Source organism: Scyliorhinus torazame, chromosome 1 (assembly GCF_047496885.1).
Source record: "Scyliorhinus torazame isolate Kashiwa2021f chromosome 1, sScyTor2.1, whole genome shotgun sequence".
In the NCBI taxonomy this organism is placed as follows: Eukaryota; Metazoa; Chordata; class Chondrichthyes; order Carcharhiniformes; family Scyliorhinidae; genus Scyliorhinus; species Scyliorhinus torazame.
The window spans coordinates 336,719,727-336,736,369 of NC_092707.1; the positions used below are offsets into that span (position 1 = coordinate 336,719,727).

Consider the following 16,643-nt stretch of genomic DNA (forward strand, 5'->3'; position numbering starts at 1 on the left):
GGATTCACATTGCGACGTTGCGCGAGATTGCATTACATCTTGCGAGACATGGTAAGCTGTATAGATCTCAGAAGAAGGATCACCCAACATCTATCGGTTGCGTTGTGCCGCACTGCCTTTCGGGTGCAATGCAGCTGGTAGATCTCGCCCCTCGTTAAAATTTGTTTTCTCCATTACCCACCTGGCCACCAGCCAGATTGAGAAGGATTGGCCAGCTGCTGATTGGAAACCTGAAGCAAAAGCTGCAGCATTGGACCATTGAGTACTGTCCCTGGCAATTGGAGATTTGTCTGATGGGGAACCTGGATCTTGGGGGAGGAATAGAGACTATTTGCAGGGATATCACTTGGGCTGGTGGTGGTTTCTTAAGAGGAGAGGTTTATTTTTTATTAATTTATTCCTTTCTCAGCGCTACTAAGCCAATACGCAGAGTGGACGGGGCAACCCTCTAACTCATCTCCCTGCTTGCTCCAAAAACAAACTCAATTCACAGTCCCCAGACAAGGGACATGCCAGAACAAAGTTGAGAAGAACAAATATGACACCTGATCTTAACTCAAAGGCCCAGAGTGGTATAGTTGGTCAATGACGGGTAGGGAGAGATTGCGCCAGAAGGTTTGCTTGAGGGGTCTGAGGCGAGGCACACCGGCTCCACATTATAGTGGCATTGCACCTTCTGCCTCCTTTCAACTGTCAGGTTTCCTGATCCCTGGGAAACAGAGTCCACAGACATTAACTTCAAATGGCCAACAAAATCTGAGAAATGGAGTCCCATTTAAATATTCTAATCACTGACCCACCTCTCCTGAGTCTGTTGCTATTGGATGCCTCAAAGCTGCTACAGTTAAGCCAGATGTGGGCAGGTACATGTGGATTGTGGCCTGGATTCACATTTATGTTTACCAATTTAAGTACCCGCCACCCTAACCCCATCTCCCCTCTCCCCATGTCTGCATTGGTCTCACCCCCACAACCCAAAAGATGTGCGATCTGCAGGGTAGATGAATTGGCCATGCTAAATTGCCCCTTAATTGGAAAAAATAATTGGGCACTCTCACTTTTTAAAACAAAAAAAAATTAAATGCAGTCACAAAAGCAAAACACTGTGGAAGCTGGAAATCTGAAATAAAAACAGAAATTGCTGGGAATACTCAACACATCTTGCAGCACGCATAGAGAAAAGAAGACGTAACATTTCAGGTCAATGGCCGATCATGAAAATATATTGCCCTGAAACATTAACACTGAAATGTAAGTGATAGTTACAGACATGCATGTCCACTATCTTCTTACCCTGCTTGGCCAAGTTTTTTTGAAGTTGTGACATTCTATACAAAAACTAACATCCTATAGGATATTAAAAATACCATTTAATACAAGTCACAGAAAATAATTATTTAACATAGATGCACAATATTATAATTGTACAACCTTTAACCCACATTGTGGTATATTTAGTTTAGGAGGTTATTGGACAAGTACCTGGAAGCTTTAAAATTAGTTGATTCAAGTATTGTTTAATTAAAAATATATATGTGCCTAAGGGATATATTTACCCCTGAAATAGCTAAATGCAAACTTTTGATTGAGATGTTATAGTATTGTTTCCAACTGTGTGCGCATAAAATATAGGTGACTCATAAAACTTCTGTGAAAAACTGTGACCGTCAGCATATAAAGTTGGATTATTTACCAGATACTTGATATGTTTTTTACACTGATTTACTCAGAGCTGTTTCTAGCAGGCATAAACCTAAATCTGTAGTCTGATTTCAGACCAATGATCATTCCTGTGGGCCAGAAAATAATTTCAGACAAGTCTTTTCCTCAAAGCAACATAAGCTTTAGGCTTGTGGAAACACGAGTCAACTTGTATTACACAGGAACAGGAGCAGACCATTTATTCCCTTAAGCTGGTTCCATCATTTAGTGAGATCATAGCTGATCTGTGATTTAACTCCATTGGCTGGATTCTCCACTGGTGGGAATTTCTGTTGCGTGGCAGCATACCCACGCCCGGGGATTTCCCGACAGCGTGGGGCTGCCCACAATGGGAAATCCCATTGGCCGGCTAGCGGGATGGAGAATCCCACTGCTGGCGGAGGTGCAACGCACCAGAAAATTGGTGCAGCAGGACAGAGAATCCCGCCCATCTGCATTATCCCCCTTTTCCTTTAATATTTTTAGATAACAAAAATCTATCAATCTCCGTTTTAAAATTCACAATTGGTCTACTATTAATTCTCATTTGCAGATAACAGTTCCAAACTTCTACCATCCTTTGGCTATAGAAGTGTTTCTTGATTTTGCTCCTGAAAGGTCCAACTAGAATTTTTAGACAATGGCCATGATTCTCCGTTGTGAGCCCACCCTGCTATCGATGTTCGTGAGGGCGGAGAATTTGGCGCTCAGCCAAATCTCCCATCCACTGCAGCGGGTCTGGAGAATTCTGCTGCCATGAATGGACGGAGAATCCTCTCCACGTTTCCCAGTTTCTCTCTGTCCATCCCATCTGTTCCCCTTAATATTTTGAAATTACAATCAAATCACTCTGTTGTAGTCGATATTAGGGGTATTACGGTACCTAGGTTGAGGCTGTAAGATCATTGGTGTGGGAGGTATCTGAGACAGGAAACTCATTGGTGAAGCCTGCCTGCTGGTTCCGCCCAGTAAGGCGGAGTATAAGAGTCTGTGTCTCCCTAGCAGCTGCATTCTGTACCTGCGCTGCTGGGGGAAACATCTAGTCCAATAAAGCCTTCAATTGTCATCCAATCTCGCTTCTGGAATCATTGATCGAGCATCACACTCCTTAACCTTCTAAATTTCAGGGAATACAATTCTAGGTTGCAAAATGTAGCTCTTGGAGTCTGTGTTTCATTCCAACAAATCTTATGCTGCAGTCACTTCAAAACCAATATATCCTTCATAAGACGTTCTGCCCAGAACTGCTCACAATACACCAGGGCTTTACATAGTTGAAGCACGACTTCTACCCCTTGTATTCCAGCCTTCTGGATATAAAGGCTAGCATTCAATTAGTCCTTTTGATTATTATTTATACCTATTCATTACACTTTAATGCTCTATGCACCTGCACCCACAATTCTATCACTGTTAACAAGATCTTGTTGCTATATACAACAGTCAGGTAGTTGTCAAAAGTTTGAGTGGCTATGAACAGTAAGTGGATATTTAGAAAGACTGGTTAATTCTTCATCCAATCTCAAGGTTGTAAAAATTGATTTTTTCTCTATAATTTTCCTGCTCTCCAGGTTGCCTCCTAGAATCTGGTTCCTACTCTTACTCCTAATAGCATGTCATTGAAATATCTGTGTGTCATAATATCCTAAGTAAAATTAATTAATGTAAAATAATTGTTTATGTATAATTCCTTAATTTGTATCAACTTAATTTTGGAATTGGAACTTTATATCTGCAACATTATCTATTGACAAACACATCTCCCCAAAACAAATTTGCCATTCAATAACTAATTTGATATATTAAGTAAAATGACTATTTCTACACAAGTCCATTGATACTTTAGATGTAATTTTTGCCAACATTATGGGCTGGATTCTTCCGCCCCATCTGCCGCACGATTGCCACAGGTGGGACGTGGACCATGCAAAGGTCCATTGACCTCAGGCGGGAATTTACGGTCACTGGGCAGGCACAGCCAGAGAATCCCACCCTCTGTTAGCATTAACTTGTTTTAAAGCAATAAACTCAAATAGGATCACATTGGTACACCTAGGATATGCAGAAAAGAGATGGGCCATTTGTTTTAACTAGGCTTAAGTAGGATGCGCTTTCCAAGGGCAGGTGCAGGCACGATGGACTGAATGGCCTCCTCCTGCACTGTAAATTCTATGATTCTAGTCCATATATACTCCACTTGTGCCTTCTCCCTTCTTTCCCCATGTAACTCTGTCAACATATTTTCTATTTCCTTCTCCTCATGTGGTTATCCAGGTTCTCCTTAGATACAGCTATAGTATTCTCTTCAACCACACCCTGTGTTAATAAATTCCACATTCTCACCACTTCTGGGTAAAGACATTTTTCTGAATTACATGTTTGATTTCTTGGTGCCTATCTTATATCCATGGCCTCCAGTTTTGTTCTTTCTCACAAGTGCAGTTTTCTCTCTGTGCTGATCGAAATCCTTCATACCGTTAAAGTTCTCCATTAGGTTACTTTTCAGCCTTCTCTTTTCAAGAGAAAAGACACACAGCCTGTTCACCCTCTCCTAATAGGGATACTCCTGCATTTCCTTTTTTTTCATAAATGTTTTTTATTGGGTTTTTGAACAAAGTATATTTACCGTTATGTACACAGAATAAGATAGATATATATATAAGAGAAGGGCACACACAAACATACCAAAAAAGAAAAAAGAAAAAATAAATAAAAAAATAAAATAAAGTAACTGGTATTATGCACCAGCTCAACAGCAGCAACTCTGTACAATTGGCAATATTATTTACAACGCATAAGTAGGCATCTGTTTGTGTGGGGGGGGGGGGGAGAGAGAGAGAGAGAGAGAGAGAGAGAGAGAGAGAGAGAGAGACTGGGGAGGTAGATATACATTTGGGTGCCGGAGAAACAATTACAGAGGGCAATACTCTAATGGGTCTGGTGTTGGTGTTGTCACTTGCTTCTCCCGGATGGGTTTTGCTGCCATGGGTTTTGTTGTCGTCTCACGCTCACCTCCGCTTCAGCCGTTCCTCCCGTCTTTCGCCTGGATTCTCCTTGTTCTCTGTTCCTGTAGATGCCAAGTTTGTTACCGTTTCATGTGCCCTCCTTCCGGCTATCATTTCCCTGCCTCCCCCCCACCTCCCTGGTTCTCCTATATTGTTCCCTGCCTTTTCACTCTTCTCCTCCCCCTTCTGCCCCCTCCTCCCTCCTGTGGTTCGCCTTTCTTTCCTCTTAGGCTTAGCTGCCCCCCCCCCCCCTTCACCTCCCCCCTCCCCCCCCCCCATCCCCACCCCCTTCCCGGTCTATCTCTCCCTCTCATGCCTTGGCTACTTTCCCCTGACTCTTGGCTACCTGGGTATTCTTCTGCTTGTTTGTTGGCCACAAACATGTCCCGGAACAATTGGGTGAATGGCTCCCACGTTCTGTGAAAGCCGTCGTCTGACCCTCGGATGGCGAATTTGATTTTCTCCATTTGGAGAGATTCCGAGAGTCGGACAGCCAGTCTGCAGATTTGGGTGGTGCTGCTGACCGCCAGCCGAACAGGATTCTGCGGCGGACGATCAAAGAGGCAAAGGCAAGGGTGTCCGCCCTCCTCCCAGGAATAGATGTGGCTGGTCTGATACCCCGAAGACTGCCAGTTTCGGGCATGGCTCCATCCTCATCCCCACCGCTTTGGACATTGCCTCGAAGAAGGCTGTCCTGTACCCTGTAAGTCTGGGGCAAGACCAGAACATGTGGGCGTGGTTGGCCGGGCCTCCTTGGCACCGTTCACATCTATCCTTCACCTCCGGGAAGAACCTACTCATACGGGTTCTTGTTAAGTGGGCTCTATGTACCACTTATAGTTGCGTCAGGCTGAGCCTTGCGCACGTGGAGGTGGAGTTGACCCTATGCAGTGCTTCGCTCCAGAGACCCCACCCTATTACAATACCCAGGTCCTCCTCCCATTTCTTTCTTGTTGCATCCAGTACGTTGTCGGCCCTTTCTACCAGTCGGTCACACATGTCGCTATAGTTTCCTTTATCTAGTATGCTTGCGTCCAGTAACTCTTCCAGTAATGTCTGTCATGGCGGTTGTGGGTATGTCCTTGTCTCCTTTCGTAGGAATTTTTTGAGTTGCAGGTACATTAGCTCGTTCCCCCTGGCTAGCTGGAATTTCTCTGTCAGTTCGTCCAGTGTTGCGATCCTGCCGCCCGTGTATAGGTCCCTGACTGTCAGTGTCCCTCCACCCTGTCCCCACTTTTTGAAGGTGGCGTCAGTCAGCACTGGTGTGAACCTATTGTTGTTGCAGATGGGAGTTTGTCGGTCAGGCCAAATTGTTGCCATAGTCGGTTCCAGGACTGGAGGGTGGCTATTGTTGCGTTATGCTGCTTCGGATAACACAGGCTGCTACTTGATGCAGCCTTAACAAAAGGATGCTCCAGACTCTGAAATGAGTTCAACGTGTTTATTGAACTATTAACATAGTTCTCAAATGAGTTTGACTCTCTGCTAATCTAACTGTAGTAACTCAGTCTAACTGTACTAGCTTGCTCTAAGCCACGTGCTGGGGTATGATGCTGTTGATCAACCCTGTCTAACTCTCTAGATGTCTGTCTGTGGAAAGAGGCAGGGTGTGAGTGCTTCATCCCTTTTATAGTGTTTATGTCATGCCCCCTTGTGGTGATGCCAACTCTGAGTGTCCTGACTGCCCATTGGTTGTGTCCTATTCTGAGTGTTCATTGGTTGCACGTTTGCATATCATGACATCTCCCCCTTTTTTTTAGATGCATATACATGCGAATGTGTCTGTCTAATGTGACTGACTGAGGAATACAGAACAGAACAAACAAAACAAATGCTCATAAGTCCAGTCTCTGAGGCTTGCGTCTGATCCTCATCAACCGCCAGAGAGGTGGTGGAGGGGATGACGGTGTCTTGACAGGCGAGTGGGAGGCACGACTGGTGGCCTCACCGTTCGAGGTGCCTGGAGGTGGCAATTTGGCATGTGGAAATGGAGGGGAAAGTGGTTGTGGGCAAGCAACTTTTCGCACTGCCCTTCGATTCCTTCGCACAATGTAGCCATCAGCCATACGTATGGCGTAGGATCTGGGCGCAGCCTGTCGAACAACGACAGCCGGAGCAGACCACCCACCATTCGGTATCTTGATCCTGACCATGTCTGCCGGGGATAGCACGTCCAGATCGGTGGCACGTTCGTCATAGCCCTGCTTCTGGCTGTCGTGAAGCTGCTGCATCTTCTGCAGCACTGGGAGGTGATCAAGGTTGGGCAGGTGTATGGCTAGAAGCATCGTTTGTAGGTCCCTGTTCATCAGGAGTTGAGCTGGCGACATGCCAGTGGACAAGGGAGTCGCCCTTTACACGAGCAGTGCAAGGTGTATGTCGGAAGCAGAGTCCGCGTCCTTGCGGATGTGCACCCCTTTTTCGGCTTTGCCATTGGACTGCGGACAGTGTGGACTGGAGGTGACATGCCTGAAATTGTAGCTCTTGGCAAACGCGGACCATTCTCGACTGTGGAAGCACGGGCCATTGTCGCTCATTACGGTGTTCGAGATGCCATGCCATGAGAATGTCTCTTTACACGCTTTGATGACGGTCCATGAGGTGAGGTCTGGCAGCTTCAGCACCACAGGATAGTTCAAAAAGTAAACGATAGTTCAGATATAGTCGCGACCATTCGCGTGGAATAGGTCAATGCCAACCTTGGACCATGGAGAGGTCTCTAGGTCATGTGGTTGGAGCGTCTCCTTGCTCTGCGCTGGTTGGAACCTCTGACAGGTTTTGCAGTTCAGGACCATGTCCATGATGTCCTGGTTGATGCCCGGCCAGTAGACAGCTTGCCGGGCCCTGCGTCTGCACTTTACTACGCCCAGGTGTCCCTCATGAATCTGCCGCAGCACCATGCTCTGGAGACGTAGCGGGATGGCTATCCTGTCCAGCTTGAGCAGGATGCCGTCGATCAGCGTTAGGTTGTCCTTGATGTTGTAGAATTGAGGGCATTGCTCTTTCTGCCAGCCATTGCTGAGGTTGTGGATGACTCACTGCAACAGAGGATCTTTGCCCATCTCTTCTTGGATGAGAACGATCTTCTCATCTGTTGCCGGGAGAGTGCTTGCACACAGTTGGACCTGCAATTCAATGTGCTGGATGATCTCCAGTGGTTCACTGGGTGAGTTGACGGAGCGGGACAATGCATCGGCGATGATGAGCTCCTTGCCAGGGGTGTACACCAAATTGAAATCATACCTCCGGAGTTTGAGCAGAATTCTCTGCAAACGAGGCGTCATGTCGTTCAGGTCCTTTTGGATGATGTGGACCAGAGGTCTATGATCCGTCTCAACGGTAAATATTGGCAAGCCGTAGACATAATCATGACATTTGAGGATGCCGGTGAGAAGACCTAAACACTCCTTCTCAATCTGCGCATATCTGGTCTCAGTGGGTGTCATTGCCCGTGACACGTATGCTACTGGTACCCAGGATGACGTGTCGTCTCTTTGAAGCAACACCGCCCCAATGCCATCCTGACTCGCATCTGTGGATACCTTGGTCTCTCGGTCTGGGTCAAAGAATGCAAGGACGGGTGCAGTGGTGAGCTTGGCTTTCAGCTCCAGCCACCCTGTTCGGTGCTCCGCCTTCCACTCAAAGGCATTTGATTCTTTCACCATGTTGCATAGGACCGTGGTGTGTGTGGCCAAATTCGGGATGAACTTGCCAAGGAAATTGACCGTTCCCAGGAAGCGCAGTACTGCCTTCTTGTCCTCGGGTCTTTCATTGCCTCGATGGCTTTAATTTTGTCTGTGTCCGGGTGCACACCGTGTCGCGAAATCTGATCGCCCAGGAACCTCAGCGTGGATGTCTGAAAACAGCACCTGGACCTGTTTAGCTTGAGGCCATGTTCATGTATGCGTCGGAATACTTTCTTGAGTCGCGACACATGTTCCTCTGGGGTTGTGGACCAGATTATGATATCGTCAATGTAGACACGAACCCCTTCTATTCCCTCCATCATCTGTTCCATGATGCGATTGAAAATCTCTGATGCCGAGATGATGCCAAATGGCATTCGGTTGTAGCAGAATCTGCCACAAGGCGTGTTGAAGGTGCAGAGCCTTCTGCTGGATTCTTCAAGTTGGATTTGCCAAAATCCTTGAGATGCATCCAATTTTGTGAAGAAACGCGCATGTGCCATCTCACTCGTGATTTCTTCCCTCTTTGGGATGGGGTAATGTTCCCACATAACGTTTTTGTTTAGATCCTTGGGGTCAATGCAGATGCACAGGTCCCCCGAAGGCTTCTTTACGCACACCATCGAGTTGACTCTGTCGGTTGGTTCAGTGACCTTGGAGATGATGCCTTTTTGTTGTAGACCCGTGAGCTCTCTCTCAGTGGAGCAGGGACTCGTCGTGGTGCGTGGACCACTGGCTTGGCATCAGGCTGCAGTAGAATCTTGTAGTCATACGGCAGCGTGCCCATCCCGCTAAATACATCTGGGTACTGGGTTAGGACGTCGTCGATGCTGGCCTGAAGATCCGAATGGGACGGCGTTGTGGTGTAGATCCTTTGAATGTGGTTCAGTTGCTTGCAGGCATGCGTACCTAGCAGGGACGCCCTGTCTGGTTTAACAATCTCGAAGCGTAAGCTTGCTTGTGTGTGTCGGCTGGACACCTGCAGATGGCAGGACCCCAGTGCCTTGATTGTGTTTCCATTGTAGTCCAGGAGTTTGCAGGCAGCTGGAAGGATTGTGGGGGGGCTTCTTGATTCTCTTGAAGTCCACCTGTGAAATCAGGTTGGCGGATGTACCTGTGTCCAGTTTGAACTGGATGGGGCAGTGGTTAACCTTCATCACTGCCTGCCATTCGTCCTCGGAATCCACGGGCAGGATTGATTGGACTTGCAATGTGTCCGGTGTGGCGTATTCACACTTCGTAACAATGCCCACTCGGTAAGTGTTGTCCAGGTATTCATCATCTGGATCCGTCGCACTGCCTGGATCAGAGTCATGCATTCGGTGTTGCACACTTCTGAAGCACCGCTGCCGGAATTGGAAACGCTGGCTCCTGACTGGTGGTGCAGATCTGCACAGGGCTGCATAGTGGTTTGGTTTCCCACAGTTTAAACAGCATTTGCCTCTTGTAGGGCAGTTGTTTTTAAAATGGGCGGTGCCGCAGTTCGCACACGTCATGACGTCGGCGTCATGACGTTTAGTGCGTCGTTGCGCATGCGCGGTGCGGTGCGGTTCACAGAAGTCTGCACCCGCGCAGTGCGGTTTTCGGCCGTTTTGTGTTCCTGATCGCATTGCGCATGCGTCGGGCCCCGAAGAGTGTGCGAAATGGCCGCTTTCATCAATGAGGATGCGCTGCATCCGGGAGTTGGCCTGAATACTCTCCACCTCGTGGGAGTCTTGTTTTTCACTTTCTGCTGTTTTGTACTGTGAATAGAGATTTTTAGAGGGCTCATGCACAGTACACGTTTCAATCGCGACTGGCAGGGTCATGTGCTTGATTTTTAACAATTGCTCTCACAGAGGATCAGAGTGTACTCCAAAAACGGTTTGGTCTCTGATCATGGAGTCAGTGATATCACCAAAGTTGCAGGATCGCGCTAGCAGTCTAAGGTTAGTTAGATAGGAGTTGAAGGATTCGTCTTTACCTTGCATCTTGTGCTTGAAGATGTAGCCCTCGAAGATTTTGTTGGTGTCCACCTCGTAGTGGCTGTCGGATTTGTCCAGGATGGTTTGGTACTTTGTTTTGTCCTGCCCTTCAGAAAAGTGAAAGGAGTTGAAGATCTCTATCACACGGTCACCCGCAGTGGTGAGTAGGAGAGCTATCTTCCGCGCATCTGTCGCGCCATTGACGTTAGATGTTTCCACGTATAGTTGAAATTTCTGCTTGAATGATCGCCAGTTGGCACTAAGATTGCCGGTGGTCCTGAGATGATGAAGAGCCTGAATCTTGTCCATTGTGCCTGTATGCAGTAGCTGGTTGTCACGGATCTTGCTGGACTAAATAGATTGAACAGTCACTTCTGGTATCATGTTGTGTTATGCTGCTTCGGATAACACAGGCTGCTACTTGATGCAGTCTTAACTCAAGGATGCTCCAGACTCTGAAATGAGTTCAACGTGTTTATTGAACTATTAACACAGTTCTCAAATGAATTTGACTCTCTGCTAATCTAACTGTAGTAACTCAGTCTAACTGTACCAGCTTGCTCTAAGCCACGTGCTGGGGTGTGATGCTGCTGATCAACTCTGTCCGACTCTCTAGATGTCTGTCTGTGGAAAGAGGCAGGGTGTGAGTGCCTCATCCCTTTTATAGTGTTTATGTCATGCCCCCTTCTGGTGATGCCACCTCTGAGTGTCCTGACTGCCCATTGGTTGTGTCCTATTCTGAGTGTTCATTGGTTGCATGTTTGCATATCATGACAGCTATCACCACCGGGCTGCTGGAGTGTTTTTTGGATGGGGATGGGAGTGCCGCTGTGGCGAGGGCCCGGAGGGAGGTCCCCATGCAGGAGGCCTCTTTCACGTGCCCCCACTCGGCTTCTGGTTCCTTGATCCATCCCCTTATCCACTCAGCCGTCGCCTCCCAGTGGTAGAATTGTAGGTTTGGGAGGGCTAGCCCCACCCCGGATTTTGTTTTGTGCAGGACCTTCTTTGGGATCCTAGCATTCTCCCCCCCCCCCCCCCCCCCCCCCCCCCCCCCGCACCCCACCCCTCCATACGAACGCCATGATTAGTTTGTCCAGTGCTTTGAAAAAGGCCTTGGGGATGTAGATCGGAATGTATATAAGTAGGAAGAGGTACCTGGGCAGTTCATTCATTTTCATCATCTGGACTCTCCCCGCGAGGGAGAGTGGGAGTGTGTTCCATCTTTGCAGGTCCTTTTTAACTTCCTCTGTCAGACTGGTGAGGTTCCACTTGTGGATCCCTTTCCAGTCATGGGCTATTTGGATCCCCAGGTAGAAGAATTTGTGTCGGGCTTGTTTAAACGGCAGTTCCATTAGTGCTGCCCCCCCTACTTGTGGGTGTACCGGGAAGATCTCGCTTTTGCTCATGTTGCGTTTGTAGCCCGAGAAGGCGCGAAACTCTTTCAGGAGCGCGATGATTCCGTCCATGCTGCTCTGTGGATCCGAAATGTAGAGGAGCAGGTCATCTGCATAGAGTGAGACTCTGTGCTCTCTGTCGCTCCTTCGGATCCCCCTCCAGCTTTTTGCTGCTCTGAGCACAATTGCTAGTGGCTCGATCGCTGGAGCGAACAGCAGTAGGGACAGTGGGCATCCTTGTCTGGTGCCCCTGTGCAGCTGGATGTATCGGGAGTTGGTGTTGTTGGTCCGTATGCTCGCCATGGGAGCGTTGTATAGGAGTTTTACCCAGGAGGCGAACCCTGTTCCAAGCCCGAACTGCTCGAGTACCTCAAGGAGGTATTTCCATTCGACTCTGTCGAAGGCCTTTTCTGCGTTTAGCGTGACGATCATCTCTGGTGTTCTCTCCCCGGAGGGGGTCATTATCACGTTCAGCAGGCGCCTGCTGTTCGAGGTAGGCTGTCTACCTTTGACAAAGCCCGTCTGGTCCTCTGCGACCACCTTTGGTACGCAGTCTTCTGGCCTTTAGGCTGGGATTTTGGCCAGTATTTTGGCATCTGCATTCAGCAGTGAGATGGGTCTGTATGACCCACATTCCGTTGGGTCTTTGTCTTTCTTAGGTATCAGCGAGATTGAGGCCTGTGCTAGCGTGGGTGGCAGTGTGCTCTCACTAGCGAGTCTGTGAACATCTCCCGCAGGTGCGAGGCCAGTGCTGTCGCAAATTGTTTGTAGAAGTCCGCCGGGAACCCGTCTGGTCCCGGCGCCTTCCCTACCAGCATGGAGCTAATGCTGTCCATGATCTCTCTCAGTGCTAGTGGTGCTTCCAAACCCCATTTTCTGCCCTCCCTCAGGACTGGTATGCCCAGTCCATCAAGGAACCGTTTCATCCCAGACTCCCCCATTGGGGACTCTGAGGTGTACAGCCCTTGGTAGAAGGCCTTGAAGGTTTTGTTGATGTTTTCTGGTCTGTTTCTAATGTGCCTCTGGTATCCCTGATTTGTGCAATTTCTCTGGTGGCTGCCTGCTTTCACAGCTGATGTGCCAACAGGCGGCTGGCTTTGTCGCCGTGTTCGTATAGGGTCCCACATGCCTGGTTTCCTGGTGGAGAGCAGATCAAAGTTCCTTTGTAGCTCTTTCCTCTCCGCCAGGAGCTCTACGGTTGGGGCCTCGGAGTATTTCCGGTTTACCTCCAGTATGGTGTCGACCAGCTGCTGCCTATCTCCCTATCTCTTCGCGCTTTGAAAGCGATGATTTCCCCTCTTAGTGCGGCCTTTAGCGCTTCCCAGAACATGGAGGGTGAGACCTCCCCATTCTGGTTGTTCTCCGTGTACTCTGCTATGGCCTGCAATATCTTTTCATTGAAGGCCTTGTCAGCTAGTTGGGCAATGTCCAACATCAGTGTGGAGCGTTGGGCCCTGCCCGTCTCCAGCCTCATGTCCATGTAGTGTGGAGCATGGTCGGATATCAAAATTGCGGAGTATTCCACTTTGTCTATCCCCGGAAGCACCGTTTTCCCCACCACAAAGAAGTCAATTCTGGTGTTTACGTTGTGTACTGGGGAGAAGAAGGAGAATTCGTTCACCCCTGGGTGGGTAATCCTCCAGGGGTCCACCACTCCCATCTGTTCCGTAAAGTGACTGAGTTCCCTTGCCACGCTTGAGGTTTTCCCCATTTTGGGGCTTGATCTGTCAATCGTTGGATCCTGTACACAGTTGAAGCCACCCCCCCCCCCCGCCCCCCCCCCCCGCCCCCACCCCCATGATTAGTCGGTGCGTCACTATGTCAGGGATTTCTGCCATGGTCTTTTTGATGAAGCTTGTATCGTCCCAATTGGGCGGGTACACGTTAACTGGTACTACACCGGTGCCCCATCCATGGCCCCGCTGACCATGACGTACCATCCCCCTGGGTCTGTGACCATCATTGTTGCCCTAAATATCGTCCTCTTGCTGATCAGTATTGCCACCCCGCTGGCCCTCGTCCCATAGCAGGAATGGTAGGTTTGTCCTCAGGTGTGTCTCTTGGAGGAAGACTATGTCGGCCTTCATATTTCTTATATGGAGGACTCTGGATCTTTTCACTGAGCCGTACTCTTGCATTTCTGATCATCATGGAGTGTGTGGACTATCTGGGTCAATTTTTTGCAAAAGACAACTTTGGTCAAGAGTTTCTGCTGACAACAAGGACGTAGTAAAGGTCTATGTTTTGTTCTGACACTTTACCTGAAGTTAGGTAACAGTAAAGGCAACATTAATAGTATCTGTGCAATTTCTGCATCCATACAGGCTATGAGCCAAAAATGTTTTTGCTCTATGCTTGATATAAGGATAACCCTAGCGGGAATTGTCCCTGCGCTGACAAGTTGGAAAACTCCTTTATGTTTTACACACACATATCTACTTTGCCTGTGCATAACAAATGTTAATGAATGCATCCCTGTACTCTTACAGGATGATTTAATCTCAGCACATTAGCTGGAAAAGTGCGAGTTGGTTCCTCCAGCTCGATACATCTAAGCATGCATAGCATGGGAACCTGGTACCTTGGCTGTGGAGAAAAAAAAATGTCCTTAATGGTCTTGGGCAATGAACATACTTCAACAAAAGACATTAACATTGGATTTTATCGTAGTTGATACATAATCACATTTTCTATGCTGGACCTCCACTTCAGTAGCTTCTTAAAGTGGTGCACCCATCAGTCCGTGAATTGGTTTTTATCAGTTAATGAGGTAGAGCTATCAATACACGAGGAGCGTGACATGCAGTGAGGGGACAATAAATGGTTCACTGTACTTCAGAGAACCATCTCATAACATACTTGTTGGCACAGTAAGAAGTCTTACAACACCAGGTTAAAGTCCAACAGGTTTGTTTCAAACACTAACTTTCGGAGCACTGCTCTTTCCTCAGGTGAATGAGAGTATGTTCCAGAAACATATATATAGACAAATTCAAAGATGCAAGACAATGCTTAGAATGCGAGCATTTGCAGTTAATTAAGTGTTTACAGGTCCAGAGATAGGGGTAACCCCAGGTAAAAGAGGTGTGAATTGTCTCAAGCCAGGACGGTTGGTACGATTTTGCAAGCCCAGGCCAGATGGTGGGAGATGAATGTAATGCAACATGAATCTCAGGTCCCGGTTGAGGCCGCACTCATGTGTGCGGAACTTGGCTATAAGTTTCTGCTCGGTGATTCTGCGCTGTCGGGCGTCCTGAAGGCCGCTTGGAGAACGCTTACCCGGAAATCAGAGGCTGAATGCCCTTGACTGCTGAAGTGTTCCCCGACTGGAAGGGAACATTCCTACCTCATACACTGCAGGAAAGGATGTCCCGAAGTGTGGTACATTGGCGAGACCATGCAGACGCTGCGACAACGAATGAATGGACATCGTGTGACAATCACCAGGCAGGAACGTTCCTGCCTGGTGATTGTCACACGATGTCCATTCATTCGTTGTCGCCGCGTCTGCATGGTCTCGCCAATGTACCACACTTCGGGACATCCTTTCCTGCATTGTATGAGGTAGACAACGTTGGCCGAGTCGCACGAGTATGTACCGCGTACCTGGTGGGTGGTGTTCTCACGTGTATTGGTGGTATCCATATCGATGATCTGCCACGTCTTGCAGAGATTGCCATGGCAGGGTTGTCTGGTGCCGAGTTCGCTGTTCTGAAGGCTGTGTAGTTTGCTGCAAACAATGGTTTGTTTGAGGTTGCGCGGTTGTTTGAAGGCAAGTAGTGGGGGTGTGGGGATGACCTTGGCAAGATGTTCATCTTCATTGATGATGTGTTGAAGGCTGCGAAGAAGATGTCGTAGTTTCTCCGCTCCGGGAAAGTACTGGACGACGAAGGGTACTCTGTCGGTTGTGTCCCGTGTTTGTCTTCTGAGGAGGTCGGTGCAGTTTTTTGCAGTGGCGCGTTGGAACTGTCGATCGATGAGTCGAGCGCCATATCCCGTTCGCACGAGGGCATCTTTCAGCATCTGTAGATGTCTGTTACGCTCCTCCTCGTCTGAGCAGATCCTGTATATACGGAGGGGTTGTCCATAGAGGATGGCTTCTTTAATGTGTTTAGGGTGGAAGCTGGAGAAGTGGAGCATTGTGAGGTTATCCGTGGGCTTGCGGTAAAGCGAAGTGCTGAGGTGACCGTCCTTGATGGAGACGAGTGTGTCCAAGAATGCAACTGATTTTGGAGAGTAGTCCATGGTGAGTCTGATGGTGGGATGGAACTTATTGATGTCATCGTGTAGTTGTTTCAGTGATTCTTCGCTGTGGGTCCAAAGGAAACAAATGTCATCGATGTATCTGGTGTACAACGTAGGTTGAAGGTCCTGTGTGGTGAGGAGGTCTTGTTCAAACTTGTGCATGAAGATGTTGGCGTATTGCGGTGCGAATTTGGTCCCCATGGCTGTTCCGTGCGCCTGGATGAAGAAATTGTTGTCGAAGGTGAAGACGTTGTGATCCAGAATGAAGCGGATGAGTTGCAGAATTGCGTCAGGAGATTGGCAGTTGTCGGTGTTGAGTACTGAGGCTGTTGCAGCAATGCCGTCGTCATGGGGGATGCTGGTGTAGAGTGTAGAGACGTCCATTGTGACGAGGAATGTTCCTGGTTCAACTGGTCCATGGGTGCTGAGTTTCTGTAGGAAGTCCATCGTGTCACGACAGAAGCTGGGCGTACCTTGTACGATGGGTTTCAAGATGCCCTCGATGTAGCCAGAGAGGTTCTCACACAGGGTCCCATTGCCAGAAATGATAGGACGGCCTGGTGTGTTGGCCTTGTGTATTTTTGAGAGGCAGTAGAGATCTCCAATGTGGGGAGTACGTGGGATGAGAGCACGTAGGGTGCTCTGAAGGTC

At 48.4% G+C, this 16,643-nt stretch overlaps 1 non-coding gene across 1 annotated transcript; it reads right to left on the reverse strand.

Annotated features, from left to right (window-relative positions):
* Positions 1-389: 389 nt before the first annotated feature.
* Positions 390-576, reverse strand: LOC140430226 (U2 spliceosomal RNA). Its single transcript, XR_011949367.1, has one exon. It is a non-coding gene; the product is annotated as a U2 spliceosomal RNA (small nuclear RNA).
* Between the last annotated feature and the right edge of the window lie 16,067 nt (positions 577-16,643).